The sequence below is a fragment of the Sabethes cyaneus genome, chromosome 2 (assembly GCF_943734655.1).
Source record: "Sabethes cyaneus chromosome 2, idSabCyanKW18_F2, whole genome shotgun sequence".
Classification (NCBI taxonomy): domain Eukaryota; kingdom Metazoa; phylum Arthropoda; class Insecta; order Diptera; family Culicidae; genus Sabethes; species Sabethes cyaneus.
This window is the reverse complement of record NC_071354.1, coordinates 22610589-22628394: the sequence shown is the minus strand read 5'-3', so window position 1 is coordinate 22628394 and position 17806 is coordinate 22610589. Positions and strand designations below refer to the sequence as shown.

General features: G+C 37.6%; 1 protein-coding gene across 3 annotated transcripts in view; it reads right to left on the bottom strand.

Annotated features, from left to right (window-relative positions):
* LOC128733700 (protein N-terminal asparagine amidohydrolase) overlaps positions 1-17806 on the bottom strand; it is a 141236-nt gene that overhangs the window by 46343 nt on the left and 77087 nt on the right. The gene's annotated exons all lie outside the window — the stretch shown is intronic.

The window sequence follows — 17806 nt, the reverse complement described above, 5'->3', positions numbered from 1 at the left end:
TAACTTCTTGCTAATCCTATTCCGTGGTGCCAGTTGGGCCTTGGTCGGTCCGGCTTGTACTTGCCCCTGCCTGTGTCGACACAATCCATCGGGCTTCTTCGAGACTGCACTCACCTTTTAACTCTCACTTTTTTCCGAAACTCCATCAGATTCACCGTCCGATTCATCTTCGTGTAGGCTTTCTTCACCGTCGGTCATATTTTCACTGAAATCGCTATCTTCTTCATGGACTTCTTCGAGCTTCTTCAGATTCTCTTTTGTCAGCTTTTCCACCGTCGGATACAGCCTTTTATTTTTTCCACATATTCCTTCGCCAGTATCGACGGATTTCTTCGGGGCGGATTGTTTCAATCGCTTCATCGCTTTCATTTTGTGCGCAAATGACTTTTGCTGCTTGATCATCCAGTCTAGCTGTTTCTGTCGCGCTTGCAGAATGGCTCTTGCATCTCCTTACTTTTCTTTTTTTCCTCTTCGAGTAACTGCCTTTCCATTAGCATCCGTTTCATCTCGATGGCTCGGTTGAATTCCACCTCTTTTCTTTTAATCAACACCTCCATTTTCAGTTCCTGCTCCATTCATTTCTGCTTTTCCTCCATCGCTTTCAGCTTGTTCTCTAGAGATGTCGAACGGTCGGATTTGACGCTGGAATCGTCACCAACTTTCTTGGAGCGACTTTTTTTCTTCTTCTTTTGGCATGTTTCTTCTCCGCAGTACCACTTCAATGATGCCACTTTTGGCAACCATCGCAAGCGAACATCATTTCATTTGCGGTAGAAACTTCCCCGCACGTATCGCAAGGAGTATCCGCAAGATCCAGATCAGAAGGGCTGGGATTCGTCAGTGCGATTTGAGGCTATCCGATTCTCGTGTACTTCTTTTTGAGATTGTTCGGATGAAGAACTAATTTCTGAAACAGCACTTGTTTTGTGACAGCTCAAACTTATTTTAATTGGCAAACATTCAATCCCTTACATTTTCAATAAACTTACAAGAAGTAGTCCGCTTTACCCTCTTGCACGCTATAAACTTTTCCTCTACCTTTCTTTTATCTTGCTATTTGGTTGCTGTTTAACGGTTTATTCGATCAAAACCTGTTCAAATTTAATTGTAATTAGCCTAAGTAATCACTTAATTTCTTAATTACTTACGTCTTTCACCTTTTCAATCAACTAATTTATATTCTTTTCTTTTCAGGTTAGCCAACAAGTAGTCACGTAGCAGAAGAAAGAACGTTCAATCACAACAAATGATATTTTACTAAAATGCAGCGGCAAACTAATCATTCACTCGTAAACGATCTGTAACACTCCCCCTTTAATCACTACTTTAAACTACCTCTGCAGCTAATTTATCTCGATTTAATACACTTTTAAGGTACACTTTTTCGTTTGTTTACATTTGTTATCCACCGGACTGACAGACGATATAAAGCGGCACAGCAGCAGCAGGTACGCCAACCGCTGCAATGCGCATCATTGTGTTGGTGTGCTGTCGTGCCATGTTAACAAATGTAATGAATATAATGAATACTTGCTTCTATAATTAATATTCAGAATCTTGCCTCCTTTTCAAATATTCTCACAGTCAATAAGTCAAGCGTATCCAAATTCTTTGACTGAAGGGGCCTATTCTCTGTATCAATGAATCCATTGATTTGACATTTACCGGAATAGAGCGAATATTTGGGGACAGTGCGGCATGTAGCGCCATCCTGCTGAAACTTGTATTAGTCCATTTAATAAAAACCTGATTTAATCCACCTAGTGGTGAAAGGAACCTTTGTTATACGGTCTTACTTGCTATTTGAGATAGAAATCGACCCGTCTTCGGAAAATAATTCATCTATTGGCAGCACTTATAAATTTTGATAGCTCCTTTTCTCATGAAATTGCTGAGTAAGTTGTTACTACTGTGGGTAAGTGCAAGTAAAATTAAGTTGTAAGAAGAAATATTATTCTTTAACATATACATTGCGTAGTAAAGGTCTAGTTTATAGGTTTTTGAACTATGCATGATTTCTTATAATGCCATTCTATTTGGTTCACACCAATAAAGTTTTCTTGAATAAATTTCATCAATTTTTATTAACCCGAGCAGGAGCGAAGAGCAAAATAATACAAAAACAATATCAAACTGTGTTATAATGGTACATTTTTTCATTGAATAGATATGGAGATACATTGATAACACATTTTGTTATTGAGTAGATATTTAAAAAGGTGGTTGTAAGACGAGTATAATAACTGTTTTTGTTATCATATCTTATTTTGGCCTTAAAATGACATTCGATATTTATTTATTTATTTATTAAGTCGACATCAACAGACTATAGTCCCAATGATATATTTCATACAATTTTTTTATTGATTAAACAAATTTTAGATTATAAATATTTTATAAAAGGATTTTTTAATATTTCATATACTACTGCATTTGTTATTCAATTCCTTAATAATACTAAAATATGTTATTCTAAACTCTGAATACAGTCATGTTATTGCTTTGTTATTCAAATAACACAAGTAGTTATTCTTTTGGCCTTAAAGGAGTAAAATTTTGATATTAGTTTTTGTTATTTTACCAACTATGTCAGCCAAAACAAGACCAAATTTTGATATGAGTTATTCGACTTCCAATAGCACATTTTGATATTATTTTGCTATTCGCTCCTGCTCGGGAACCTTCGGTTACTCACGCTGCTGTATTTTGTACAACAAAATAGTGATTTATCCGGCTATATTACCTTTCAAATGAGACTAATAGCGCATAAATCGGTTTGGCCATCTCTGAGAAACAGGCGATCATTTAGATCTTGTCAAAACTGGTTTTTTAAGCGTAACTTTTAAACTACATATTTGTTTTCGATGAAACTTGGTAAAAAGTTTAGAGATAGCAAGAGCTTTCATTTGGTACTAAGATCATTAAAATTGGTTGTGTGGTTCCGGAAAAAACCGTGTCACGTAGTTTTCACATTTTTGCCTATAACTTTTAAACAAAACGTCGTACCACGAAACAACTGAATGGTGATATACTAGGCATAAATACCTTTCAAACAAAAGTAATAGCGGATGAATCGGTTCAGCTATCTCCGAGAAACAGGCGATAGAAAATGAGCTGCACACACATACATATACACACACACACATACAGACATTGCTCAATTCGTCGAACCCTATCGATTGGTATATGACACTTGGCCCTCCGGGTCTTGGTTCTATTTCACGTTTTTCGACCAATTTCTAAACCTTTGTTATATAGTACAACAAAGGTAAAAATCATAAACTCTTTAACGTGGTTTTTTATGAGCAGTTAGCAATCTAACATTAGACTGTTCCAATTTTCAATTCAATGTTCGATTGAAAATTGGAACGGTTTATTATTGGATTACAGAAATAACAGCTTGAAGAAAAGTTTACAAGGCACTCAATGCTTCGCCGTTTTGCTTATTTGAATGTAATTGCAAACCCGTCTCCAAACATGCAATCAAAGATGTCATTGTCGCTGGTTTTTCCATCGTTCCACTCCAAACGCCCGGCTGTGGTGTGTCGCGTTGTAAGTTTCTATCCTGTCTAATTGTAAACATGTGACCGGGGCCCGGAATCTCAACATGACAGCCTAGTAGATGCTCGCTGGTAACTAGGTATATAGATGCAATTTGCTCAAATTACTGTTCAAATTTGCATTTATGGAAGCGCTAATGCCGTACAACAGACACAATGCAATAGATACCTGAAAACAATCGGCTGCAGAGACTCTGTTCTGGTAGGTACATACAGGTTGACGTGCCAGTTCTAATCGGCCAGAAAATTGTACACCTCATGTTTTTGCTGACATTTCAGGAACACCTTGAAATTCGAATGGAATGCAACACACAATGGAAGGTTGGGTTTTGTGCAGTGAACTTTCGTTGTCTAGTTGTCGAACTGAATGCAATTAGGGAAACATTTACGTTCACTACAGTATTTCATAACGAACGTTAATAATTGGTTGATTGGCGATTCTTCTAATTTGATGCACTATAACGTACAACGTTCAATACAAAGTAATAATTTCGTGTACTTTACTCCGCGGCAAATTATTTTAGTCCCAACCTATTACTGATAATAGAGTTTGATAGCATGTTGTGGGACAAGCACAACGATAATTCGTACCCCAGTGTTGATCGAAAAAAAATCCAGTTCAACAGGATCATAATCGCAAATGTGGGAAAGCTAGCCCATTTCACTAACTGCGGAATCACGAGAAGCACAATTGAACATTACTCGACATAATAACTTAATAGAAGCTGTAGTGATAGTAGGTATGCAATTTCATTTATTATAAGTTTCAGTTTTCAAAGTGAGAGTTCGCACCATTTTGCCGACACTCGTACCTCCAATTGTACATCGAAAACATTAATTAGTGACTACCAGCGGTGATGGAATGCCTTCACGGTTAGCATTTCTGCGGAACTCATTCGCCATTAAGGTGAAATTGCAAACATTTATACAAATGCAAGCTCCTCGAGCGTCGTTTCCCCGATACCTTTGCCGGTGCGGTACGGTAATACACATTTTCCATCACCGATGTCCAGGATCGTAACTGCAGCAGAACACAGCCGAGTAGCTCCGTTGTTGTAGTGATATATCTGCTGCAACCGGTTGAATCACGATCCCGGAAGAACTAGGCTGCCGGCGCTTTGAATGTGGCCTGTGTGCAGCCTCGGGCAGACAGCCCCTCATGTTGGCTGGCTTGTGGATTGCCGTGTCCACGAAGAAGTAACGAACGATCCGAGCCGAAGAATCGCAAATGGCGCGCGACGACGGCGCGCGGGCGCAGAAGATTTAATCTTACAGAGCGCAGCGAAACTTGCCATTAAAAATGTAACTCACTCTTTGCAGGCTGCAACTGCCTAAGTGGACCCTGGACTCTGAGTGGGGCTCACTGATCTTGGGTGGAATTTTATATGCCATCTAAACCGGCGCTTTTATTTATCCGTTCGCCCTATTACCCTGGCACTCTCGCTGAAGGGTTGCTGGGTACTTTGGTCGTTGTTGGGAAAGTTGTTGTGCTTTCATGGCGTTAGGGAACGATTTGGAAATGAAAGAGTAGCAGATTTAATAACATCGGTAAACAGAAAACGGTTATTGATGGTCTTGGGGACGACGCTATCTGATTAGACTGATTGGCTAATATGCTATTTTACGTTTATTAGTGCATCGATGGGAACTGTGGCGGAGGATTTAAAAATATCCAGCGTGAGACTTTCTGTACGGTTTGTGATTTGAGTTGCACAAGCTGTTCGTTTTTAAATGATAAAATTACAGTGACGTTCCAAAAATAATCACGATTACTACATCATTTTACAAAGAATTTCTTCTGTTGAATTCAAGATGTAGGTATATGGAAAAAATATTTTCAATATAGTGATATTTTGAAACATTTTTCAAGCGACAGGCAAAATATTTCTTTCGAATTATGGTTACAAAATATGTGGAAAAACTAAGGGATACTCTTTAGTCACAAAATAAAATAATAGAAGGAAAACATTCGTTACATTCATTACAAATGTGTAAATGGCAAGCAGGAGTAGTATAACATTGCCGACTTAAAGCTCTATACCAGCGTTGCTAAACTGTTTTCAACTATAATCAAGTCTCTTTTTACATGGATAAAACCCCTCTTATTCCACCTAGACGTGTGATCACTTTTTATTGCATTTGTTTTATAGCTTGATAGTATTTGTAGAATAAAAAGTGAATACTTTTTTTAATCAAATCAGTTGATGATTCCTCTTTGTTGTTCCGCCATTAATCTTTTATTTTTCGTTGTTTCGTTTTTTCGTCTTTTATCTTTATTTGTTTTCGTTTTTTTCCTATGTGTACTCTGTTGCCTTTTACTGTCGTCTTATTGTTAGCTTTTTAACGTCTGTCATTTGTTTTCCGTTCCTTTTAACATCTGGCTTTCTTACATCATTACATCGTCTTATTGTCTCTATTCAGCGTTTTGTTGCCATTTTTATCACTATTTTAAACTTTTTTGGCAACTTTCTAACGTCTTTTTGGTGTCATTCAGTCATTTTTTGTGACCTCTTTTGGAGTTTTTTGTAGCTCTTGATGGCATCTTTTTGTCGTCTTTTGTAGTCTTTTATGACACTTCTTGCCGTTACTATGCCGTCTTTTTCTCATCTCTTCATCGTCTTTTCTGCATCTGTTTCCAGACTGTTCGTCGTTTTTATTATCTTTTATGGTATTTTTAGTCTCTTGGCATTTTTCGTCGTTTACTTTTTTGTCTATATATTTTTTATCATCTGTGCTCCGTTGCGTTTTCCTACCGCCTTTTTGTTTTCTTTTCAACGTCTGCTATTTGTTTTCCGTTCTTTTTAGCATCTGTCTCTCTTGCCTAGCATCATTACATTGTCTTTTTTTTTCTTTTCGATTACTCTGGTAACTTTCAAACATCTTTTCGGTACCTTTTTGTCGTTTTTTGAGGGCTATTTTGGTGTTTTGGTAGCTCTTGATGGCGTCTTTTTATCATTTCTTCACTGTCTTTTCTGCATATGTTTTTATAGTCTTTTCGCCGTTTTTATTATCCTTTTCAATATTTTTGTCCCTTGGTGTCTTATCGTCTTTTTACCTACCTTTTTACCTTCGTTTTGTTATTTGTTATTTATTTGAGTACTTCATCTGACTATAAATTGTCTACATGAATAAAATTGATTACAGATTACAGTAAATTAGATCTTCTTATCTTTTGCGCGAATAAGTGCGATGGCATACCGAAGTCAAATAGTTCTTCGACTTTTGAGAACAACCTGATGCATTCCGTAATCGGTTCATTAGCTCCAAACGCGGTCCGATGAAACGGTATTTGCAGCAAGCCAGTTGAGCGTAATGTCCGTTGCGATGCCCGAAAGTTATGCATAGATAGCAATTTTGGAGAATCAATTTCGCCGTTGATGAGTTTAGCCACGAATATAGCCTGATGCATTTTACGCCTGCGTTCGAGTGTGTCGAGGTCAAGTAGACGACATCTATTCGGGTAAGGTGGCAGGTTATCAGGATGCCGCCATGGGAGATATCGTAGAGCCAGCCTAATAAACCTGCGTTGCACACGTTCGATCCATAGGTTCCAAGTAAGATGACTAGGGGACCAAACCAAATTACAGCTCTCAAGTAGCGGACGAACCAAAGCGCAATATAATGATTTCAGGCAGTGAACATCTCTAAAGTTACATCCAATCTTAGAAATAAATCCAAGTTGTCGGGTCGCCTTGGAAATGACTGATTCACAGTGTAAATTGAACGTCAATTTAGTGTCCAGCAAGACACCCAGGTCGCTAACTTGATCCACTCTGCGAAGTTCAATGTCGTCGATAGTGTAACCGAAGCAAATTGGATTTTTAATCCGGCAAAAGCTCATAACTTCACACTTTGAAATGCTTATAATAAGCCAATTAAGTCTGCACCATACAGTAAATAGATTGAGCAAATGTTGCAAACGGCGGCAGTCATCTTCATTATCTATCATAGCAAATAATTTCAGGTCATCGGCGTAAACTAACTTGCAGCCGTGTTCTAGCAGAATCGCAACATCATTGAAGAACAATGAGAAAAGCAATGGACCCTAGTTGCTACCTTGAGGAACTCCAGATTTGTTGCTAAACACTGACGAAGTACTGGATCCTAGTTTCACACGTAGTACTCTATCGCTAAGATATGAGTGAAGCCAATCAATCATTTTCTGGGATGCACCAAGTCGTTGGAGCTTTCGCAAAAGTATTACATGATCAATCCGATCGAAAGCCGCTTTCAGGTCGGTATAGATGACATCAACCAGTTTTTTCTCTTCCATTTGCAAAATACACCTCGAGGTAAACTCTAACAGATTAGTACAGACGGATCGAGCAGGCATAAAGCCGTGTTGAACAGTGGATATATAGTTTTTAGTTCGAGACAGTATTACACCGCTCACAACTATCTCAAACAATTTTGATGCCGCAGAGAGACTAGTAATACCGCGGTAGTTCCTCACATCACGGCGATCGCCAGATTTATATACTGGAAACATAAACGATTGCTTCCAAATATCGGGAACTAACACCACTTCTATACAACGGCTCAAAACTTCGGCTGGGATGCCGTCAGGTCCCGCAGAGAAAGAACGCTTGAGTTTTTTGGTGGCAGTTAACACCATTTCGGTAGTAATAGTAAATAAGCTCAAATCCGCCAAATTAACCGGTACATGCGCTGCCGCTACATCAGCATCACCATCAGAGAATTGATGAAAACTTAGATTTGTTGCGTTGTCGTCTGTGTGTTGTCTTTTCGTCGTTTCGTCTTTTCGTTATCTTATTGTTGTTTTGTTTCGTATTCGTCGTCCTTTTCATATGTATTTCGTCCGTATTTTTGTTGTCTTTTCATGATATCTTTGCTATGTTTCCACCGTATCTTCATCGTTCTTTGACATTTACGTTTAGCTTTATTGTCGATTTTTCCCGCGTTTTTTGTCGCCTTTTGTGTTACTATGTTGGCGGCTTTTTGTTGTCATTTTACCGTACATTCTTCGCCTCTTTATCATCTTTTTATTGTATTTTGTCGTCGTTCCACTGTTTTTGGTCTTTTTGTCACCGTTTCGCCTTTTTCCGTTGTCCTGCTTGTTGTCATAACAAATTTGCAACACAAATGTTGTCTTTTTGCCGTCTTTTCGTCGGTCTTCTGTCATCTCTCTGTGGTATTTACATCATCCAATACCATCATTACGCTATACCGAAAGGATACGAGTCCAAACACACTTGTAACTAGCTAGAAAACCATAATAAAACTATTAAATTTATTGTGGTTGCTTATGTTACCACGATAAAACTTGTTGGCTGCACCACGTCTCTTATAAACTTACCATAAGTGTGGCGTAGCAATACAAAATGGCACAACAATCAAAATTGATCTTCTCGCGGTTGCATGTCAAACCGCAATAAATCTGTTAGTTTTATAAAACAAAGCCAAAGGTGCTACATTCCGCTATCGAAACTTGACCTTCTGTTTTTATAAGACAGACTTCGCAGCCAGCTGTTAGAGTGCAGGACAATTACAGGGCCAGTTGCTACGATCCTATTGACTCTAACAGCCTCTCCCAGTCGAGATTCGAACATACGATGACTGGCTTATTAGACCAGCGTCATACATCGAAGCCAACTGAGAGGCGTAACTGTTAGTTTTATAGAGCTTTTAAATCGGTAACACCCTGACCAAACCATTTTTTTTGCAGCTATTATGAAGAATACCGCAGTTCAACACCAAAATCATTTTTTTATGCGAAGCCATATTCTAGTATTTTGTTTTAACTCACAAACAAAAATTAATCAAAGCAAAGTGTTTTGCAGAAAGAAAGTTATTATCCATTGGTTTTCCAGCCACAGGAAGCAACTAAAATGATTTTATGCAGCTATCATATCAATATACACGATAAAATTGAATGCGCACATGTTGCAAACCAACGAAATTGCTTAAAATTTATGAAATATTCTATGCGATATTATATTATGGTCGTCTAAGCCAAATCGATAAGAATTATCTGACAGCAAAACTATAACTTTGCTGCTCACGGATGTATTTTCAAGTTGATAATGCTGGCGAACTTATTTAGTTTTCACCAGAGGCGAAAAGCGAAAAGCTTTATTCAATTATGGCGATGGGTGTCAAGCAGCAAAAGCTTAACCGGTTTTAATGCTGCTTTAAGCAGAGCGTGATACGACTACTTAAGCTTATGACCTGATTCTTGTAGTGATTTTAAAACCTTCTGAAGAGTGGGCCACTTAGTCAGAAAGCAGGTCATCAGAAAGTTCTGGTGGAGCTCATAGTTTTATTAGCGGTTTTATGAAATTGGTCATGAAAACCACTATACAAACGTAACAAAACTTGGAATTGTTACTTAGGATCTGTTTACAGTGATTTCGATTACTTTATTTTTAGAAAAAAAAGTAACAAGGCCTCTCGTCATCCCAAAAGGTCGAAGATTCCTAACGACGTTCAGACTTATACTAATTTGATATCTGTGCTTGGAAAGTACGTGAGAAAAAGTGATAAAAAGTGATCCTCTCGTCCTAACAAAATTTCTCAGGACCGCTATAAATCAAGACATTAGTCTGCGTTAGTGAAGTGCGCCAGAAAAAGTGACAAGTTTCCTCATTCCAACGAGATTTCTTAGGACCAGTGATACCAGGTTTTGCAGAAGAAAAATCCGTAGTTTTACCATCTGTGTTTTAATCACAGAAGAAAGGGTTATAACTTAATTAATCAAACTTTTGATTTTAATGGAAGCTTGACCGACATTCGTTCTTCAGATAAAGTGTTTCTCAGTTTTGCTAAATAGTGACATTTTTTATCGCATATGTATGCTTGATTGCATTTGAAACAAATTATCACTTTTTTGAATCGAATCAGTTTATGATACATTTCAAAAGAACGCATAATCTTGACTTTCGTCATTCGCCTTTAGCCTCTATTTTTCCGAATGCTTTCATTTTTCGTCGTTTGGTTATTTTGTATTTGGTCTTTAATTTTTCGTTATTTTGTTTTGTTAAGCGTACTCTGCCAACTTTTCCGCCGTTATTGTCATCTTCTTGTCCTTTCTTGTTTTGTTTTAAAGTAATTATAGTCACTTTAACAGCTTGGGTCATTCGTGGTTTCTGTGGGACTGGAATTTGAACCCGTGTTCTCGACGTGAGAGATGTGAATACTAACCACTACACCGTGTTGACCTCTCGTTTTTTTGTTGTCTTTCAACGATTGTTGGTCGTTTTTCGTTATTTTTAACATCTGGTATTCTATTATCGCTTTTTAGTGTCTTTAAACTGATTTGTTTGTCATTTTTTATTGCTTTTTGTGGCGTTTTTGGTTTGATGGTATCGTCATAGGTGATTTTTTTGGCATAGCCTGTCACTGGTTTGCTGACTTTTAATTGTTTCTCTAATACTCTAATACTTCTCTAATAAATTTAGTGAAAGGCTACTTCTGTTTACAGTCTTTTCGTCGTTTTGTACGGCTGTTTTGTCAATTTTGTCGCTGTTTGTAACTTTTTTGGCGTCTTTGAACCGTATTTTTGTGTCTTTCAACTTTTTGCTTACTTGTCTTCACTTCATCGTCATATCTTTTGCAGGCATTTTACTGCCTGTTGGTCGATTATTTGCTGTCGTTTCATCGTACTTTTATCGTCTTTTCGCTACCTTGCATTGTCTGTTCGTCATATTATAGTTGCTTTTTCGGAACCATTTATCCGTCTTTTTGTAATCTCTTTATTGCCTTTTGTTCGTATTCGTCATCTCATTGTCATTTATTTGTTATATTTTTATTGTCTTTTCATGGTTTTTATGCCATCTTTCCATCGTATTTTCGTTTTATGACATTTTGCCGCCTTTTCTTTGTTTTCATTGTCATTTTTTATCATCTCCCGTCCTGTTTGTTGCCAAAACAATAAAATTGTTGGATTTTTCTTGTTGTTTCTTTGTTCCTTCGACGTCTTTTTGATGCGTATTTTCGCCATCTTTTTGTACTCTTTTTGTATGTTTATCGACTGAAAATTTTTAAATGTCTCTGTCCCATTTTTTGTCGTGTTTTTTATACAGAGCACGGATATTTAGGACATTCAAACTTGTCTTCTTGTATCAAATTTATTCCTTCTATGTTTTCTGGTTTTGTTTTTGTGATTTCTCTGTCGGGACAAAAACTAAACTTTTGAAATTATTTGCAATGGCCTTAATAGCTTTTAATTATGGCGTAGCAAGAGCAAAACAAATTGAAACAACTAGGACATGCGGTAAATCCGTAATCTATGATCTATGATAAAACATCCTTTGTATTATTATTATGTTTTCATTCAAAATTTCGTACATCCATCCGTCATATTGGATTTCTAAATGGCGTCAAAAATCAATTTTTGTTTTCAAATAGCCATTTCCTTAAATGTAAATGTAGGCGCAGACAGCTTGACTTGTGTATCTGATCTTTAGAACTATTTTATTATGAACGAAGAAGCCTGTTTCAAGCTGTGGGATAGAGTCAATGAAGGTGTCTTGTCCACCAATTTTATTATTGTGGTGCTCTTACGGTGGCACGAAAGCAAGAAAAAGTCAATGAAGGGCTTTTATATTCACTAAAAGTTAGCATCATACGTTTAATACATGTTCGCTTGTAGTCATTGGCGAAAGTGTCAAACCAGCTAGAATAAAATAGAATACTAGTAGTTTTAACAGGATGGCGCTACATGCCATGGCTCTATTGCTGAAAATGCGTTTTTTGTTATGATACTTAACAAGCATGAAAAATATATTTGGAGGAAAGGCTATTTGCATAGTTAGTCACTTACTAGATAAACATTTCATTTGCTTGAACCGTAACATAATAAGAATTGTAATGAATATGAATTAGTTATGTGAAGAACGTTGAGTTCAGTAATACAAATCAGCAAAAAACCGCAAAAATGATCATTTCCGGATTTAGTGTGAATATAAACCATGTGTAAAATGGCAAAAAAATTAATAAATATAATTGATTTTAATTATATTTATAAATTATATAAAGGTCTTGGTAACTTTTCTTCTCAAGAAAACCCGCTTTTTTGCAATTCATGGCGCTCATTCATTACAACACATTGCAAATTATTACAATAAACACTTATTGCCGCAAAGCCCTGATATGGACTTTTGGCACTTGGCAGAACAGATTTTCAAATAAAGTGTGAAAATTTGTGCCTCAGGTGCTAATTACACTGTACGCAACTCGTACCATGCATCCGCACATCCTACTGCTGCAGGCAACCTCCTTTGCCAATCCGCAAACTGAACGAACGCGTTGATGATCACCATCAGCTGAGCACCATTAATCTAATTGGTCGCCCGAAGCGAAAACCAGACCAAACTAAATATAAATTTCCCATCCTTTCTTTTTTTTCTGGGAACCAAAACCTACAACCCCTTCGGCAGCATACCCAGATTTCTGCGGGATTCCAGACTTGTTGGTTATTTAGATTACTATTATTATTTGTGCCACAGCAGCAGCAGTCGCATTCGTCATAAGCAACAAATGCTCACACGTCGACAAAGGACCTCCCGTTGCGTTTCGTTCTTCGCGGACGACAGTCTCGACGGCCTGCCTACCGTCCGTAGCTGAACCAGCGAGTTCATAAATCAAACAAACGATTAACTTGGCTTGACGATGGGCGACGTGGAGCACCCCACACCGGCCGGAACGGTTTCTGCTTCCTTTACGTCACCGTGGTGAATATGTATATTTACTGAAATCAGTTTTTGATCATTGTTTACCACAACAGCGGAACGGGTACCTAGTGAAAGCTGAATGTTTGGCAGCACAGTGGAAATCCACGGTGGAATCGTGTCGTTTTTCTTCACAGATATCGAGATATTCAACCGATTACTGAGTAATCGTTTGAGCAAATAATACATCATCACCTTTTTCCTTGATTTCTCATTCTTTCTGCGGTTCCACCACCTCCGGTGGATTGCATCGCTCTCGTATCGCAGGTATTGATCACATATTGGGAGATTCCGATGGCGAATAGAATGCTCCGAAGAGGATGCTGCGCTGAAGGCGAACTACAAGATTTATCGATAAACAAACCTGAGCGATCATTATTATTTAAATTGAAAAATCTGTCTAGCTTCACTGGTGAGCACGAGATAAGCTGCATTAGGGGTTTTCCGAGTATAGGTACGCCACATTGAGATGGCACGGAGAAAAAAACCGACTTACGCAAAAGTTGTCCGTGAGATCGTGATCTTTGGAGAAGGTTTATTTTTGAACTACCCTAGCAAAATATATATATAAATAGACAGCCAGTCAACGAATGCTGTGGCTAATTTTGTGTTCTATTGCATTCAACCATTCACCCATATGAGCTTTCGTGTTAGAGAGCCTGCGAGCGAGTCGTTCAACAATGTGGCTGGAAGAAATGAATGGTAATTTTTCATCTTCGCTGATTCTTTGTGATAGATTCTGGTGTCCTACTTTTGTGCTCGCCTGCACAGCATGCCCATAGGGCTGGCTTTTGTTTGCCTGTGGCTAACGATCTCCGAGCTGCTATCGCTGCTGTTGCTGCTGCTCGGAGTGATGATGATCGCAGGTTAGGCAACGTGTCAGTGCTACCCCAGTCTAGTGATTTTATAGTGGAAACTCTCTTATTTGCGTACAGACTATAGGATGCTCAACTAAATTACATGTTTTATTCTGGAAATTAAATAAAAAATCGAAAACAGACACTGAGGAAGCCTGCAAGTCGTGGGCGAAATACGTATCTGTCAAGAATAAAATATACATAATAGAATTAAATTGGATAAGTTTTCTTTTTATTTAATTTCCAGATTTCGTATTCTACTAAGACGCTCCAAAAACCTCAGTCAATGTTTTATTCAGCGAAAATTGGTTTTCCGACACTTCGAGTGTAATAAAAAATGGAAAACTCGAAAAAAAATCGTTCTAGAAACATCTTTATCAGATTTTTTGCTATTAATAGTAGGTTCCGCAAGGAAATAGTATGGGTCCATTTCTCTTAACATATTTATCGACCAGGTTCTCAAACTACTGCTGTCTATCTGCTGGTCTCTCTGCCGGTTATGTCGCCTAGACAATATTAAGAACTATCTGTTATTGTAAGTCATAGAGTAATACAGTATTTCACGGTCAAAAATAAGTATTTCACATTAAGCATCTTGAATTTCTATAAGCATGGTGTGAGCCTCGCTGGAGAGTTAATATTTTATACGTACTTCAGAAAACGTTCATAAAAGATTATTGGAAAATTCAATAAACCTTCATGATTGCTGTTGGGTGCCGGATTTCTTTGTTTGTATATTATCAAGCATCCAATTTTATATTATCATCATAGGATAGTTCATGTATATAGAAATATTCATATAGTGAAGGTGGCCGGTTGCGGTGGGCTGGGCACGGGACCAGAATGCCCGACGAGAGAGTAGCCAACACTATTTTCAGCAGAGAGCGTGGAGAGGCCGTAGACTTTGGGGCAGACTTCGCATCCGATGTAGGTACGCTATCTAGAACGATATTCGTTCAGCTGGTGTACTGGAGGGGATTGGAGAACGGTATCCTGCAACCGACAAAACTGGAGAACCATAATTCGTTCAGCACAGGATCGCTAACGGACCGTCGCCACCAAAAGTAAAGTAAGTAAAGTAAGCATATGATAGTCTAACGTCTGCGCTCTCGAGTGATCTTTAACCATTTCTGGGTCAGCTACTACCAATTAGTCATATCATTTCTTGGTTCAACCGAAGGGCATCTGTAGCCGTAAGGTTGTATGCAAGACAAGATAGTGGTTTCGGATTCGCATCTAAGTAGAATCAGGTTATTCGATGTCAGAACGAGTTTAGCATGGGTTTATTCCCGGTTCCTTTCCTTACACTGAATTTTGCATTAGACACGATGAAACGTAATCCTAATGTCTGCTAACAAGTCGTCCCGGATTTGAGTGACTTGTCCCGGAAAGTGTCCTGCGTTGACTTAATCTTCTATTGTGCCAGTTAAATGTGAAACGATTAGAGAAACGCTGCAGGCAAGACAATTTTTTCTGGCAATTTCGGAGTTTTTCAAGAAACTTTCTGTTTTCGAAGAGTTCTTGAAAAAGGTATATTCAACTGAAAAATTTATGTAATTTTATATTGAACTCTGTCTAAATAAAGCAAGGCAAAGCCTAGGTGCTACATTCCGTATTCCAAACTTGACCTTATGCTTTTATTCAAAATACTTCGCAACCAGCTATCGGAGTGCTGGACAGTTGCGAGGCTTTTGCTACGATCCTATTGACTCTAACAAAATTTCCCAGCTGAGATTCCCACCCAACATACGACAACTGGCTTGTCAAACCAGCGTCGTACCTCGAGGCCTCTTAGTAGATTTGGCAAATATGCTATTCATATGTCTCGGATTCGTCCAGGAATAACCAGGCCACTTTATGCTAAAAGTGGTACAGGTTAAGCCTCAATTGATCTACCAATAGCTCATTGCATGATAAAAAGTGCTCCGATTTTGTGCAAACTTTGTGTACTTGTTCCTTTTCTAAAAATTTTAGACCCATATTTTTGCGCTTTTTTGGAATTACTGGTTGTACTCGGCTGATCAATTAAGAGCAAAAAAACGTAAAGAAGCCCCTTGTCGAATTGCAAAGTATACTTAGCCTTTGCACTTCATGCCTTGGGGAGCGTGATTTATATATCCTGCAAAGTAGTTAGCATAAAATAAAAAAGGGCGAGAACACTGAAACAGAAAGCATAGATATTAAGCATGTCGCTTACTCGATAGCGATATTGCAAAGAACAACGAAGTGTGGAATACAGAAAAACACCTTGATGACATGATGGGATATTGTGTGCCAAATATGATATACTTTCATAAGCTTCTGTTGCAATGGCAGTATGGCTAGAATTTACGCAATCAAAAAAATGTTGCGAAAATTGGGTGCGTTTCAATCTCGCTGGAGGGGTCCTGGGGTCCCTCAAGGCAGTATACTAGGCTCCTTACTGTTTTTGTCGCTCATTATCGACAGAACCAAACTACTACCACCTGGCACACGTTTTATGAATAAACGAGAAAAATTTGGAGAAAATCCGTTTACTTATATCACTTAATCAAGTAGTTAAGTAGTAGAGGCAAATGGAATTTTTATAAATTTTGTTTGTCAATTTCTGAATTCTATTAAGACACTCAAAAATATGTTATAACTGACTGAAATTTTTGGAGCGTCTTTTTTTTCTATGTGTGGACTCATTACTGCGACCAGTATACTGCCTATAATCGCATATCAGTCCCATATGCATTTTCATCGTTTTTGAGTTAAATATCAGATTCTCTCTTTTTTTTGCTTTACTATCCATTAAGAATACAAAAAAGCTGTTTTTATTTCAAAAAGTCTGAAAAAAATATGAAAACAAATTGTCCCATCTTAAAAATAAACGCAAATCAGTCCCACCAAATGTTTTTCCTGGGCATGGTCATATATTTTACTTCAATCCATATAAACAATATTTATTGTTGTTTTTACGCTTTTTAATTTTAAAAATCATCAGTTAATTAATAAATACAGGGTTGTTTCAAAGAAATTCCATACGAAAGTTAATTGAGTAATTTTCGTTGAAATGAGGCCACTAATGACACGCGACGTCTTCAAATATTGGAACTCTTATACTTGATTGATTGGAAATGGTTAAAATATGCGAATTCTTAATGCCTCGAAACAGCGGACCCCTCGTTCGCGAAGAGGCTTGATGGTTTAAAAAAAAAGTTAAATTTTTAGCAAAATTGAAACATATATCATGAAATATTTCCTAAATGTGCAATGATACAACTATACTAACAAATGGCATAGTTCTGTAAAGAACAGGTTGAAATTCCTGAAGTAAAAATTAGTTTTTTGGTGGTCATCTTGGATTTGGTTTGGAATTTATGACAAAAATCGTTATTTTCACCATGAGCACCTCAACCGATTTTCATTTTAAGACCACCATTGGAAAGCTGAAAAAAATGCTATTCGTAGCATAACTACTTCGATCACAGAACGGTTGCGACTAAGAAGAGCTGAGACTAATATGCGATTTTCACAAAAAATGCAATGTTTTTATTATAAAGAAGTTGTATTAAAGGTCTATTTCATTATATTATGTCGAAAAAATAGGAATAAACTGCGCTCAACAGGTGAAATAACCAAAATAAGAAAAATACCTTCAAACGCTGTTTTCTCAACTCGATGATTTTGCAGATGGGACTCATATGCAATTAGACGCAGTAGAGTTGATCTATTG